At 38.3% G+C, this 15,765-nt stretch overlaps 1 protein-coding gene across 3 annotated transcripts in view; it reads left to right on the forward strand.

The window, feature by feature from the left end:
- Positions 1 to 15,765, forward strand: part of TNPO1 (transportin 1) — a 115,607-nt gene that overhangs the window by 16,165 nt on the left and 83,677 nt on the right. The gene's annotated exons all lie outside the window — the stretch shown is intronic.

The raw sequence follows: 15,765 nt of genomic DNA on the forward strand, positions 1-15,765 counted from the left end.
TTCTTTGCTGTTCTTCTCCCTGTCTTCTTAATGCTAGAGGGCCCCAGGGCCCAGTCCTTGGTTTTTCTTTTTATCTACATTCACTTTCTTGGTAATCTCATTCAGTCTCACGGCTTTAAATACCATATAAATGCCAGCAATGCCCAAATTTATGTCTTTAACCATGACCACTCTCACTGACTCCAGACTCATTACATTTAACTGCCAATTCAGCATCTCTAGAGTCGGAATCAACTCGACGGCACTGGGTTTGGACCTGGCCGTCCAGAACTGTTCTCCTAGACTTCCTCCTCTCTACTTATAGACTTGCCCATCTGTCAGTGGCAACTCCATCCTTCCAGTAGCTCAGGCCAAAACCTTGGAGTTACCCTTACCTTCTTTTTCAATCACTCTCCAGATCCATTCTGCCAAGGACAACCTGTTTTCTGTAGCATTAAAATATATCCAGAATCCTACCATCCTACCCCTTTTTCACTCCCACTATGCTGGTCCAAGCCCCTACTGTCATATCCTGTTGGATTACTGAAATAGGTTACTGCTTGTTCTCCCGTTCTACCCAAATTCCTCCCAACAGCCTTCTTTCAATAAAGTAGCCAGAGTGAACTTTTTAAAAATTAAGACAGTGCCTGTTAGTTCTGCGTTCAAAGCCCTGCAGTGGCTCCACCTTTCAGTCAGGGAAAAGTAAACCATGTTCCGCAAGGCCACGTGTGATCTGCACAGCCCACTTTCCTTTCTCCTTACCTTCCTAACCTCGTTTCCTACTACCACTTTCCCCCCAGCTCACTGTCCTTGCTATATCTTAAACACATCAGTCATGCTGCTACTTTAGGGCCTTTGCTCTGGCTGGTTTTGCAGTTGGGAATAAACTCCTAAATATCTGCCTGAGTCACTGGCCTCCAGGTCTTTGCACAGATCTCATCTTCTTTAAACACTATTTAATACTGCATCCTACCTCCTCCCACTCCTTATCCTGTGTACCTTTTCATTTTTTGCTTAGCACATACCACCTTCTAACACATCCTAACACATATCAGGAGTTAGCAAGGTATGGCTTAGTGGGCCTATGGCCTGTTTTTGACAGCCGGTGAGCTAAGAATAGTTTTTATATTTTTAAAGGGGGTTGAAAACAAAACAAAGAATATGACAGAGATTGCAAAGCCTAAAATATTTACTCTAAAGCCTTTTACAGGAGAAGTTTATACTATATATCTTATTCTGTTTATACTCTGAATAAACCTTCTTTGAATAATTTGTCTGAATAATTTGTTCTCCTATAAGAAGGTAAGCTCCAAGAAGGCAACAGTATTTATTTACTGCAACTAGAACAGTACCTAACACATAGTAGGCACTTAGTAAATATTTGTTAAATGAATGGAATGTTTGTACTGGTAAAAGGTCTAAGTGTTCATCAATAAACCAAACTGCAGTTAAATAAGGGAATTTTGTTAGGTGCCATCAAGTCACTTTCATCTCATACCGACCCCATGTGACAAAGTAGAACTACCCCATGGGTTTTCTTTATGGAAGCAGATTGTTGGATGGGTTTGAACCGCCAGCCTTTTGGTTAGCTGCTAAGTGCTTAACTATTTGTGCCACCAATCCATCCAATCATTCCTGTTGCCGTCGAGTCGATTCCGACTCATAGGGACCATATAGGACCGAGTAGAGCTGCCCCGTAGAGTTTCCAAGGAGCGCCTGGTGGATTCGAACTGCCAGCCTTTTGGTTAGCAGCCCTAGCACTTAACCTTTACACCACCAGGGTTTGTGCCACCAGGGCACCTTAAATAATGAAATAAACCTATATGTAATGACTAGGAAAATTAAGGCATATTTTGAATGGGTTGTTAGAGAACTGAAATAAAACGTTTTTTATTTCTATGCATATATGTGTATTTAAATGCACAGAAAAGAGTTCTGCAAAGATACAGATCAAATGAATACTAGAGTACCTCTGGGAAAGAGCCCAGGAAGGGTGCTTGAATTTTTTTCTGTATTCTTTATTTAATTTTTTACAAGAAGCATTCCCATATTAACTATGTATTTAAAGACTTTTTTTTTTTTTTTTTAAAGCAAAGAGAAAGCAAAAAATAAAATAGATAAGTGTAATGGGAAACCACCGGAAGGTTTTGATCAGGGAAAGAATGTAATTGCAACATCATTTGTGATGCTTTATAGGGAGCAGGCTGTAAAGGAGCAAAAGAGAAGGCAGGGGAACCTCTCGTAGTAGAACATTCTTTTGTAGACCATGGTATCTGGACTAGGGTGAAAGGTAGGGGCGGTAAGAAGTGGTCAGATCAGGGTATATTTTAATGGTACATTTTGCGAGTGCATTTTGACAGAACTAACTAATGGTTTGGATGTAGGATATGAGGAGAAGCGAAATCAAAGATGACTATTTTGACCTGAACAACTGGGTGAACACTACTAGCATTTAGTGACATTAGGCAACTGGGGAGGAGCCCAGTCAGTGAGTTGGAGTGGGGAGGGGAATCAAGAGAGTTCTTTTATAACCAGCGAAGTTGGAGATGTCCTTTTCACAAACAAGTAGATATGTCTTGTAAGAAATTGGATACTTGACTCTGTAATTCAGGGTTTTATTTAATGACACAGACTGATGCTTAGGAGTGGAGGAACCAGCAAACAAGCCTGAAAAAGAATAGCCAGTGAGATAAAAGGAAAACCAGGGAGATGTGGTGCCACAGGCTAAGAGATGAGAGGGTTTGGAAGAAAGAGTAACAACCTTTGTTGAATACTGTGGAGAAATTAAGATAAGGCCAAGAAGAAGTCATTGGATTGATACCAAAGAAATCTCAGTCTTAGCGGAATAAAGAAGGGGAGACAGTGACTGTACACAACTTTTAAGAAATTATTTTTATGTTAAAATAATTTCAAATGTAGACTTTATACAAATTTACCAATTTGTAACATTTTGCCAGATGTTTCTCTCATTCTCGTTCTTGCCCTCTCCCTCGCTCTCACTTCACACACACTATTTTTTATTTTTGGATCATCTGAGAGTGGTTTGCATACCTCGTGTCCCTTTACCCTTTAATGCTTTAATATGTATATCCTAAGAGCCAGGATATTCTGCTATGGAACCACGGTACAGTTATTAAATTCAAAAAATTTAGTTTTTTATAGTCCATATTACAATTTTACCAGTTGTCCCAGTAAGATCCTTTATAGCATTTTTTCCCTCCAGTGCAGTATCCAGATCCAGGGTTTTATAGTACATTTAGATGTCATGTTCTTTTAGACAGAGATGTTTTCTTTTTTTAAGATGGGACATTGCCATTTTGTCCTCATAACTACCCCATGAGATATAAAAAAAAACCAAACCCACTGCCGTCGAGTTGATTCCGACTCATAGCTACCCTACAGGGCAGAGAAGAACAGCCCTGTAAAATTTCCGCGGAGCGCCTGGCGGATTCGAACTGCTGACCTTTATGGCTAGCAGCTGTAGTACTTAACCACTACGCCACCAGGGTTTCCCCCATGAGATACAGGTACTGTTAATTATCCTCATTTTATAGATCACAGGTTAATTATTCTTTTCATGACCAGTAATGGCAGAGCCAGAACTCAAAGTCAAGCAGAGGGAGGCTCCAGGGCTTGCAGTCTTATGTGCTATACTACCTGCCTCCCATGTAGCACATGGAAAAATCTGAAGTAGAAAAATAAGTCAAGTATATATAGATCAGTAGCAGTGATCCTTACATCAAAAGGATAATTTTTACATATCTAGACCTGAATTATAACTCTCTTCATAATGGTGGATCAGAGTTTAATTTGTCACCCTGATGAGCATTGGGAGAGAAGAAAAGAGTAAGAAAATTGATTAACATTGTATGTAAAATTTATCTGACTTCGGCGTAAATGATTTGTTTTCAAAGTTTTACCTTTAGAAAGGTAAAATAAAATAATTAGATTCTTTTGTGGTAGAGTTTAGTTGGCAGTATACTTATGGAAAGGAGCTCAGGTGGGCACAGTGGTTAAGTGCTCAGCTGACTGCTAATCAGAAGGTTGGCAGTTTGAACTCACCCAGCTACTTCGTGGGAGAAAGATGTGGCAGCCTGCTTCTGTAAAGTTTTACAGCCTTGGAAACCCTACGGGGCAGTTTAATTCTGTCCTGTAGGGTCGCTAGAAGTTGGAGTTGACCCAGTGGCAATGGGTTGGGGTAGTCTTTTTTTTTTATACTTATGGAGGTAGTCTAAAGAGTACTGATCTGTGTTTTAAAAAGAGTGTTTCACAGACACAGGAGGAAATGCTCGCGATCACTACCCATTAGAGAAATGCAAATCAAAACCACAATGAGATACCGTCTCACCCCAGCATTACTGGCACAATAAAAAAAAAAAAAAACAGAAAATATGGCCCCCAGACACCCTTTTAGCTCAGTAATGAAGCCACTCCTGAGGTTCACCCTTCATCCAAAGATTAGGTAGGTCCATAAAACAAAAGGAGACTAAACGGACACACCAGCCCAGTAAGGACTAGAAGGTAGGAGGGGAGAGGAAAGCTGGTAAAAGGGAACCCAAGGTCAAGAAGGGAGAGTGTTGACATGTCATAGGGTTGGTAACCAATGTCATAAAATAGTATGTGTACTAACAGTTTAATGAGAAGCTAGTTTGTTCTGTAAACCTTCATCTAAAGTACAAATAAAAAAAAAATAAAATGTTGGAGCTGCTGTGGGGGGATTGCAATACTTATGCACTGCTGGTGGGAATGCAAAATGGTACAGCCATTTTGGAAAATGATATCGTGCTTCTTTAGAAAGCTAGAAATAGAAATACCATATGATCCAGCAATCCCACTCCTAGGAATATATCCTAGAGAAATAAAAGCCGTTACATGAGTGGACATATGCACACTCATGTTCGTTGCAGCATTGTTCATAATAGCAAAAAGATGGAAACAACTTAGGTGCCCATCAACAGATGAATGGATAAACTAACTATGGTATATACACACAATAAAGTACTATGCAATGATAAAGAACAATGTTGAATCTGTGAAGCATCTCACAAGATGGATGAATTTGGAGGGTGTTATTTTGAGTGAAATAAGTCAATCACAAAAGGACAAATATTGTATGAGACCACTGCTATAAAAACTCATGAAAAGGTTTACACTCAAAAAGAAACAATCTTTGATGGTTATGAGGGAGGGGAAAGGTGGGGATGGAAAAACACTACCTAGACAATAGGTAAGTGGTAATTTTTGTGAAGAGTAAGTACTGGGGAAGCAAGCACAACTTGTCCAAGGCAAAGTCATGGAAGCTCCATAGACACACCCAAACTCTCTGAGGGACCAAATTACTGGGGTTAGGACTCTGGGAACCATGGTCTCGGGGAACATCTAGCTTAATTGGCACGACATAGTTTATAAAGAAAATGTTCTATATTCTACTTTGGTGAGTAGCATCTGGGGTCTTAAAAGCCTGTGAGCCGCCATCTAAGAAATTCCACGGGGCTGCTAACCAAAAAGTCGGCAGTTCAAATCCACCAGGTGTTCCTTGGAAACTCTATAGGGCAGTTCTACTCTGTCCTATAGGTTCGCTATGAATCGGAATTGGCAACGCCAACGGGTTTGGTTTTGTTTTGGTTTTTCACCCCTTGGGGGAGCAAGGGAGAAAGAAGAAAACAAAAGACACAGGGAAAAGATTGGTCCAAAGAACTAATGGACCACAGCTACCATGGCCTCCACCAGATTGAGCCCAGTACAACTAGATGGTGCCTGGCTACCACCACTGACTGCTCTGACAGAGATCACAATAGAGGGTCCTGAACAGAGCTGGAGAAAAATGTAGAACGAAATTCTAACTCACAAAAAAAGACCGGACTTACTGGCCTGACAGAGACTGGAGAAACCCCAATAGTATGGCCCCTGGATACCCTTTTAGCTCAGTAACGAAGCTGTTACCGGAATAAGGTTCTTGCCTTTCCTTGGTCAAGAGTGAGCAAGTAAGGCATGTAGAGTTTTCCACAGCAGCAAAGCTTTATTGAAGAGGCTTGCAGGTGCAGAAAAGGAGGGTCTAGAGCAACCCATACCCCCCTCTCACAGAACAAAAGACGGCCCTGAGTTTTTAAAAGTTCTTGGGTGGGAAAAGATTCATGTTTATTCATAGACACAGGCAGGGATATGTTAACTAAGGTGTGAGCGCAGCAGCTTTCCACAATGGTTCCTGTCCCAGAGGCTTCTGGGATTCATAGCAGGACTTATTATGGGGTGTCGTGCCTGCGCAGTCTTGCTCCCGGAGTCCGATTCCCCAGCTGGGGCTGCAGCCCCTTACTGCCCCTGCTGGAAAGTCACACAGCGGTCACAGGTGGATGTTCTGCGCATGTCCCTGGGGCTGGTTTTCTCCAGCTGCTTCTGAGAGACAACTCGAAAGAAGTTTGCGGGCCATTTTCTGATACCCTGCCCCATTGTTTTGGGGAATGGCTTTGTTTCTGCATGCCCTGGCCCATATCTTGTTACTTTATTTGCAGATTTGGCAGGGGGGCTCTCTGTTCTCTGTCTTAATAAGTCCCTTGGTTCCACACCCAACGCCCTGTTACCTCCCTGTTAGTATAGTCTATCTCTCTTTTACTTGCTTCTCCTCTAACCACATCAGTCTTCTCTTCACTATTCCTCAAATAGGCACCCTCTGATCTCAGGGCCTTTGCTCCCTGTCTTAAAGTCACTCCTGACTTTAAGAAAACCAAAGATTAGACAGGCCCATAAAACAAAATGAGACTAAAGTGGCACACCAGCCCAGAGGCAAGGACTAGAAGGCAGGGGGGGACAGGAAAGCTGGTAATAGGGAACCCAGGGTCAAGAAGGGAGTGTGTTCACATGTTGTGGAGTTGATAACCAGGGTCATAAAACAATATGTGTACTAACTTTAATGAGAAGCTAGTTTGTTCTATAAACCTATGGACAATTAAAAAAAAAAAAAGTTTGGTTAAGCTCATAAAATGCTTCTTGTCAAATCTTTACCTAGAGAGTTAATTTAGGAAAAGTGTAAGAAGGAGTGAAACATGAAAACCAAATCAATGTTCCACCACTCCAGAACAGGAATTAGAACATATCATTGGATATTTGATTCAGTAATGTTTTGCAGTTTTCTTTTACACAGTTTCGAGGGGTTGGTGGGTAGAGACTTCTGTTTGATAGAAAGCCAAGTTATGATGAAAATTCTTCAGTAATATTTTCAACTGAAGATTGCCCTTACTACTGATGTGACTCATTCTGTGAGAAGTAACCCACAGCCTGACACACTATTGTGCCTTTACACAGGAGCCCAAGTATTTGCTGAATGAATCAAGTAACATGTAGTTCCCACTGAGGTAGCATAGTAGTCCCAGAACCACAGTTGAACAGTTGAGTTGAATATAAGTTTCCCTGAAGAATAGGAGGGGCTTGGAGAATTTCAGTAGCAGATATAAAGAAAATAATTAAGGCTAACTTTTTATGTGGAATATGACGATTCATTATCTACAGTCAACTAGATATTTTACTTTTAGAAGCTGAAAGGAACGTGGTTTTTAGCAGCTTTATAGATGAGGAAATAAACCAAATTAGTGTTAAGTGGTTTATATAGGATTGCCCAGCTTGCTATTCTAAGCGCAGAGACTAAGACAAGGGCCCCAGATCCCTCAACACCCTTTTCTTTTTCTGATGTTATTTTGGCTTTCCATTACACAGAAGACTTAAAGACCCTTAGTAGAAGGCAATTTGTCCTAAAGTCCAATGAAGTTACACTGGGCTTTTAGCTCCAGAAAGGCTGTAACCGTGAGTTCAAGTGTCTACATCACCTCCTCCAAACACTGTCCTTCCCCTGGCCTAACACCTCTCCCTACCCTCAATAAGTACAGGATGAAACAGTGGAGGGACTGTGAAGATGGGAAATTTTTCTAGAGTCTTGTTTTTAGCTTAGATAATCGGCTCTAAGGAGTCCTGGTGGCACAGTGATTAAGCATTCGGCTGCTGACCACAAGGTCAGCAGTTCAAGTCCACCAGCTGCTCCTTGGAAACCTTATGGGGCAGTTCTACTCTGTCCTATAGGGTTTTTGTGAGTTGGAATCGATGGCAATAAGTTTGATTTGGTTTGGTTAGTAGGCTCTGAAACGAGAGTGGTGTGGTAATTTAAGATTTAATGTAGGAATTTGATGGGAAAGCTTAAGAGCCAGTAGTGAAATGAAAAAGAATGAGGCAAACAAACAAAAAACAGCTTTATTTCATCTTATTTATCCCTAGTGAGTTAGAGGTTTTTGTTTTGGTGTTGGCACTTACTGATCAGGTGCATGGCAGGCAATTTTTATTTGAAAAACAAAATCTACGCATTCATACTCCAGTGTGATTCTAGAGATTTGAGTTGCTCAACAGTCAAGGCAAAATTTTGATCTCAGGTATAATTATCTTTTTCTCATTCTGAGAAATACAAACCTCCTGGGCATCTGAAATGCTTTTCAGTCAAGTTTATGAAAATGCCTAGCCGCATGTTGAGTTTAATAACTTAAAGAAATCTTAGAAATTTCTTAACTCATCCTGCTCATTCCAGACTTTCCATGTATTTGTGGTTTCCAGCTATACAATCCTGCATACTCTACAAGTATTTAATAAATGTTTGTGCTTATTGAATTAATTTTTAGAGTTCCTTTCTTCAAGATATGCTTACTACCCTAAGAATGTATAATCCGGAATTGACTGTACATTACAGATTTTTAAAACTGTAAATAATATGGATTATTTGCTGAATTAAATTATTTTTTAAATCGTATCATTCCATAAAGGAACCCTGGTAGCGCAGTGGCTACAGCGCTTGGCTGCTAATCCAAAGGTCAGCAGTTCAAACTCACCAGCTGCTCTACAGTAGAAAGATGTGGCAGTCTGCTTCTGTGCAGCCTTGGAACCCTATGTGGCAGTTCTACTCTGTCCTTTAGGGTCGCTATGAGTTGGAATTGACTTGTCAGCAGCAGGTTTGGTTTGGTTTTTGGATCATTCCACACAATTTAAGGCAGTGATTCACCTTCTATATCCCCAACTCTACTCCAGAAAAATGATTTAGGAAAAGTTTATGATAAATGAATTTATTTTTCTAAGAATTAGTTTCATGTAATGGAAATAGTGTGTGCTTTTGAGGCAGTTCATTAGAATCTTATGTGTACTGATAAAAACTATATGACGTGTGGTGTTTTTACCTCATAAACTAAATAGGCACACAGAACTATGCAAGTAGTTTTAAGTAAAGGTAATTTGTAGCTCTACATTTTCTTTCCATCCCTTTTTAGCTATTCCATTAGTGTCCTTAGGCAGAAAAATATATTAACAGTCCATTCTAATACAATTTTTTTCAAGATTATATTTCTTAACCAGAGATTTTTTTTTAATTGTACTTTAGATGGTTTACAGAACAAACTAGTTTCTCATTAAACAGTACACATACTGTCTTATGACATTGCTTAACAACCCCACAATATGTCAATACCCTCCCTTCTCAACTTTGGGTTCCATATTACCAGCTTTCCTGTTCCCTCCTGCTTTCTAGTCCTTGCCCCTGGGCTAGTGTGCCTCTTCAGTCTTGTTTTGTTTTACAGGGCTGTTTCAATCTTTGGTGAAGGTTGAACCTCAGGAGTGACTTCATTACTTATCAGAAAGGGTGTCCGGGGGCCATACTCTCAGGGTTTCTCCAGTCTCTGTCAGGCCAGCAAGTCTGGTTTTTCTTTTTGAGCTAGAATTTTGTTCTACATTTTTCCCCAGCTTTGTCCGGGACCCTCTACTGTGATCCCTGTCAGAGCAGTCAGTGGTGGTAGCCAGGCACCATCTAGTTGTACTGGACTCAGTCTTTAAGCAGAGATTTTTTGATTACATGAGTTTTATATGTAGTGAATTATAGATCTAAGTGTATGAATTTAGGGTTAGAGGAGTTGATAGAATCTGTGGGTTTTTTTTTAAAGAAAATTACTACATCTTGATGAGTGCTTCTTCATTTTTATCATATTTTTGTTATATTTTAAGATGGCAAGAAACAAATCATTTTTAAAAACTTTTTCGTTGGGGGGATGCGTAATAAAACTGAATTACTTTAGTCACATGCATAATAACTTCCCCTCCTGAAAATGAAGTGTTTATAGGCTTGAAATTTTATTTGCAAATACTCTTTTGAAAAGTATCTAATTTTGATGTAACATGGGGTGTCAATTTATATTTCTGTGACAAGTTTCTTTTTATGTGATTTAATATTGATCAATGGTTCTTTGATTAAGTACATATAAAAATAAGTGAAATTGCAAATCAGTGATAGTCAAACAAAAATAGTTAAAAGTATCAGGAAAAATGAAATTTATTTTTTACCTTAAACAGTTTTCATTTGTTGTTTTTAAAAGTCTTGATTTTAATGGATTGTTTTCTTAGAGTAAGGTTAAATACTATATAACACAAATAGTTGATTAGGCAGATAAAAAGTAGTAGAACACTAAGCTTTTTTTTTTTCAGTTCAGTATATGCTAAATGACAGATTAAAGTTACTTGAAATATATACCCATTTATTTGGGTATTTCAGCAAAGAATACTGAATATACCATGGACTGCCAAAAGAACAAACAATCTGTCTTGCAAGAAGTACAATCAGAATGCTCCTTAGAGCAAGGATGGCAAGACTGCATCTCACATACTTTGGACATGTTGTCAGGAGGGATCAGTCCCTGGAGAAGGCCATCATGCTTGGTAAAGTAGCGGGTCAGTGAAAAAAAGGAAGACCCTCAACAAGATGGACTGACAAAGTGGCTGCAGCAGTCGGTTCAAGCATAGCAACAATGACACAGGACCGGACAGTGTTTTGTTCTGTTGTGCGTGGGGTCACTATGAGTCGAAACCGACTCAACAGCACCTAACAACAACAGCACTCATTAATTTAACTTAGATTTCTTTATTTTTGCGGTATAAATTTTCTTATCATGCAGTGGTATGCAATTTTTTGCTTAAAATACTTACGGAAAGTATATGTAGAATTTGTTAATACGAAAGCCTGCAAAACCGTGGTAGAGGAATTACAGGCTCTCTTTTCTAAGTTAAAGTTTATTTTAATTTGCTTTTAGCTTTGCATCTTTGACTTTTATTATTATTCTAGTGCAGTACATGGTTTAATTGAGCTGTACATTGATTTTTTTCTTAAATGATATTTTCAAAATTACACGTCAGTGTTTTGAAAAATTAGGAAGTTTAATAAAAGATGTTTAAAATATTGTTTCTTTTGATACTCAGGATATTTATATATATCTTAACATTTACTTAGCATTTGAATAAGTCTTCATATTAATTTGTTATTATGTCATTAAAAATTATTTTAATACACATAGGATAGTAAAACAACAATTACAAGTGTGGAATCTATAGTAACCCCTACTATCTAAGTCAATTTAAAACTTTTGTTCTTTAATCTTCAGGCCGGCCTTTGTCTCAGACTAAGTCTCTGGACTTGTAAGACCCTTCTTCTGGTATAATTCATGTGCTTTGCAAAAGTTGAATCAATTTTTTTCTGTTTAAAGAGTTTTTAATTCCTACATTTTTATATCATTGTGTCTGCTAATGTTAATGGCATAACCTGGGAAAAAGTTGCTCCACTTTTCTAGATAACTAAAATTTAACCCTTTTTGAGCACCACGAACTTGAAGTTTTACAAAAAATTTGTAAAACTATGTTTCCTACCTTCTTAAACAGTAGAAAAGAGTGTAATTTAAGCTTCTCAATGACTTGTCATTAAGAACAACAACCATTGTATTATGAAATAGTATCGTTCACTGGGATCTTTTGCCTCTGTGCTTTATATGACTTCAATTATTCTGTTGAGCATTTTTATTATTTATTTATATTACAAAGGCAACAACCACAATATTGAAAAATTTTTTAAAAAAGACCCATAGTTTTAGCACCCTAATACACTGCCCTGGTGGAAAGGTTGGCAGTTCAAACTTACCAGCCACTCCACGGGAGAAAGATGTGGCAGTCTGATTCTGTAAAGTTTTATAGCCTTGGTAACCCTATGGGGCAGTTCCACTCTGTCCTATAGGTTGGAATTAACGCGACAGCAAAGGGGTTTGGTTTTGAGTTTGGAGTACACTGTGAGCTTTTCATTGTTTCCTTCCAGTCTTTTTCACTTACATTATTCTGCCTTTTTAAAAATATATGTTTTTACTTATTTGTAATTACACTGTATATACATTTTTATCATGTTTCCCACTTTTTAGTCATAAACATTTTTTATGTCAGTACAGAAATAACCAGAAATCCTGGTGGGTAGTGGTTAAGAGCTATGGCTGCCAACCAAAAGGTCAGCAGTTTGAATCCACCAGGCGCTCCTTGGAAACCCTATGGGGCAGTTCTCTTCTGTCCTGTAGGGTCGCTACGAGTCAGAATTGACTCAACGGCAATGGGTTCAACGGATTACAGAAATAACCATCTTTTTTTAAATGAGCGTATAATAGCCCATCAGTTGAATGTTGTGTTATTTGCTCATGTACTTGTTGTTGCTATTAGAAATAATTCTGAAATAAAATATTTGAGAATAATACTTACTTTTCAGTATTCTTTTCTTAGGATAAAGTCTCAAAAATGGAATCTTGGGGACAAAGAGTATAAAAATTTATATGACTTTTGATATAAATTGCTCAGTCAATTTCCAATAAATTGTATTAGTTTATACTACCATTAGTAATTTGTTAAAATTGGTTCATCATACCCTCTGCAGCAATAGGATATCATTATTGTTTTATGCCGTTGGTTCCAACTCATAGCAAGCCTATAGCATAAGATAGGATATTATTATTTCAAAATTACCTTTACTAAGTAAGCTAAAACATTAGTTCATTATTATATTTATTGATTACTAATAAGGTTCAACATTTTCCCATGTTTGTTTACTGTTGTGTTTCCTCTTACAAATTTTCTTTCATGTGCTATCAGTTATAAATGAGTTTTCCAGATAAAGCTATTAAAGTGTCACTATCTTGTTGTACTATGTCTTGCTGCAATATGCTAAGAGCTCCCTTTTATATTTGTTTAAATAAAGCAGATGTTTATCCACCATATTTGTAAACAGTGGTACTTCCCAGAGTTGCATGATAAGAGATTTTTTGGGTCCTTTGAGTTGTGGAGTCTCTGAGTCTTGGGAAGCAAGTACTACCTGAAGACTGGCATCATAAAAAAGCATCATAGTGAGGGTAAATTGCCACTGTCCTTGCATCTCCCACTGTTAATGAAATGAATGTTGTAAGCTTTTTTCCTCTTATTGACAGCAGTGGCAATGATTACCAGTCCTTAGAACCACAGTCCTCTGTGATTTGGAAGAGACAGGGGAAGGGGGGATGATAGCAGAAGGGTAGGGAACTCTGTTATTCGTAAAGCGGGTACACACCTGAACTGGCAGCTGACTTCATTCTTGGTTTCTGTACTCTTCCCACCCAGTTTACTCCCCACCCATTGAGGTATATTCATTATATTCAATACCTCTCAGAAGCTTCCACTGCAGCTCTCAAATTTACACTGGTGTTGAGTCTAAAATTAATTCTCAGGCTAGTCATCAGCCTTCATTTTACCAACCTTACGGTTCCTAGAGAACTCCATAGAAAGTTCAGTTCCTTCTGCTTAAAACAAATCCATTTTAGGAATAGTTTATTATAACTAGTTCATGTGATATACATTTGAATAGCTATTTAATTTTCCTCAGCTAATTAAGCTCTTTTGGTTCCAAGGAAGAGGAACATGTTCAGATTGTCATAAGAGAAACCAAACCCATTGCGGTAGAGTCGGTTCCGACTCATAGCGACCCTATAGGACAGAGTAGAACTGTCCCAATAGGGTTTCCAAGGAGCAGCTGGTGGATTCAAATTGCCAACCTTTTGGTTAGCAGCCATAGCTCTTAACCACTGTGCCACCATGGCTCTCTTAAGAGAAAGAGGAGATTTAAGTTATCCATGGATTAGAAATAGAAAGCCATTAGGAAAAAAGACAGCTCCCAGGAGCAGTTACTCTTCACTCTGGTGGACAAAGAAACCTGTCAGTGTAGTGGTTAAGTGCTACAGCTGTTACCTGAAAGGTCAGCAGTTCGAATCCACCAGGCGCTCCTTGGAAACTCTATGGGGCAGTTCTACTCAGTCCTATAGGGTTGCTATGAGTTGGAATTGACTGGACAGTAATGGGTTTTGGGGTAGGGCTCTGGTGGACAATGTGCTCTTTTTTTTGTGCTTCCTTGCTTCTCTTAGTGCTCGTCCATTCTTCTCTCCACTTGCTTAGAATTTCTGCCACTTCGTAATTTTGTCTTGCACGTGAAATCTACTAGTGGTCACCTGCTTACTGCTTTCTGCTTTCAGACCTAGTAAGTGGTAAATGATCTTATATTCCCAAGAAAGGAAAGCCAATTGATTTAGATCATCTTTTTGTGCCAGAATTCATCAGGTGCCCAATTCTGGTTTAATAAGTGTGGTTAGGGAATGAGGTCACAAAGTATAAACCTTGCCACTAGGCCCATCCCTTAGACATAGACAATAGGTTGCCTGGTTCCCTTTTAGAAAAGGCCTGTGTGTTTAGTGATAGACATCTATCATAAAATCAGTGTACTATGCAGAAATGGAGGGAAAAAAACTCAATACAGAACTGGATGTTCTGTTTTTAAAAATAGAAGTCTAATTCTTCCCCTTAATTTGTAATGATGATATCAGGGTCTTGATTTCAACATCTTTGAAATAAGTGAATTGGATAGATGCTATATAATGCTGTTTTCATTCAAGATGCTGTAGTTTATTCTCTAATTGCAGTTTAAATTGATAAATCCCAATTTCATGGGATGAGGGAGATGGGTGGTAATAAGGATGTGATTACTCAACTGGTTGATAACTCCCGTCTCTATTTGCATTTCAAGACTCCAGTAAGCTTTTTAACCCAAGAGTCTGTTTTTAGGATATATGCTGACAAACTGAACACTTTCTTAGTGTGGATAGTAGGTTAGCTTTATCCTTTGTGTCCAGTATAATCTCAAATTTCCGTATTTCACATTTCATTCTAGTTATTAAATTTTTTTTATGTCTTAATAGTTTCGCTTGTGTCTCACTGTTTCTTTGTTACAATAATAGGAAAACATACTTTAGCACTTACAGAATCTGAGCTGTTGTATTTTTTGTACTAAACTGTTGTGTATATAATACCCTGATCTACTATACAACGTTATTTTCTGCTATATTTTTTCTGTTTTTGGATTGCCTTTTACAGAATTTTCTTGGTGATGTTTTTTCTCATCTCTTTGTATTCTATAGAGACTAACTTCAATCAATTACTTAATTTTCACCTTTATAAAATTTTTTCAGACCAATTTCATTCATAACTGATTTAGTACTCACCACTTGGTTTTGTTTTCTTTGTTATTCTTATGCCTTGAATATTTCTGCTTTGATTTTTCTATTTCTTTAGACTATCAATTAATGACAAATTAAATAACCCATTTTGTTGCATATTCTCTGATCATACAAAAACAATTGAGGTAATCTTCGTCTTAATCTTACCTGATGATGTAAGCTGTCATCAGTAACTGGGTTTTAATAATTTTAGTAGGGGTGAAATGTGAGGGCAACAAACATTAAACCAAACCAAACCCACTGCTGTTGAGTTGTTTTCGACTCATAGCTCTTTGCGGAAAAGATGTGGCAGTGTGCTTCTGTAAAGATTTATAGCCATGGGAACCCTATGGGACACTTCTACTCAGTTCAATACCGTCTCTATGAGTGGGAATGAACT

This window comes from Loxodonta africana, chromosome 2 (assembly GCF_030014295.1).
Source record: "Loxodonta africana isolate mLoxAfr1 chromosome 2, mLoxAfr1.hap2, whole genome shotgun sequence".
NCBI classification, from domain to species: Eukaryota; Metazoa; Chordata; class Mammalia; order Proboscidea; family Elephantidae; genus Loxodonta; species Loxodonta africana.